The sequence below is a fragment of the Myotis davidii genome, unplaced genomic scaffold, assembly GCF_000327345.1.
Source record: "Myotis davidii unplaced genomic scaffold, ASM32734v1 scaffold399, whole genome shotgun sequence".
NCBI lineage: Eukaryota > Metazoa > Chordata > Mammalia > Chiroptera > Vespertilionidae > Myotis > Myotis davidii.
The window spans coordinates 5,329,871-5,330,418 of record NW_006292094.1 but is presented as its reverse complement, the minus strand read 5'-3'; the positions used below and the strand labels follow the sequence as shown (position 1 = coordinate 5,330,418).

The window sequence follows — 548 nt, the reverse complement described above, 5'->3', positions numbered from 1 at the left end:
CAAGGCTGTATCCAGGAAGCTCCTGTGTAAGTCCAATCTGTCAAAGATGAAATAAAAGCAAACAAAAGCAGGGGCCTTCTGATTGAGGCCGGGATGGGGAGCCAGACGCCCACCCCCAGTGCGGCCCCGGGGCCCTCAGCTCTCTGAGGACAGCTGGACAGCCAGAGCAACACGGAAAATCCTCTACATACAGCGCCTGCGCCCGGCCCCTTCCACCACCACCCCGCTTCCCGCCTGGGCGGCACAGAGCCCCTGCTCCGTGGTCACCGCAGGGATAAGGAATGGAAACCCAGGGACCTACCCACAAAGGGGCGGAGAGTCGGGATTACTCCAGATCTGGGTGTCACGGCAGCTGAGCACAGAGCAGCTTGACACTTCCGGTCCACATCCAAGCAGGCACCTGCTGCCTGGCTCCTGCCCCGCAGGTGTTTGCCTGGCTCCTGCCCCGCAGGTGCTGCCCCGGGAGCTCCGGCCAACGAGAAGCCGCTGGTGGACCGAGCCCTCCCGTGGCCGCCAGTTCTCGCCTCTGCTCTTGGTGTGCTCAGTGG

General features: G+C 63.5%; 1 protein-coding gene across 1 annotated transcript in view; it reads right to left on the bottom strand.

The window, feature by feature from the left end:
- The window catches only part of MMD2 (monocyte to macrophage differentiation-associated 2), a 10,138-nt gene that overhangs the window by 5,059 nt on the left and 4,531 nt on the right, over positions 1-548 (bottom strand). The gene's annotated exons all lie outside the window — the stretch shown is intronic.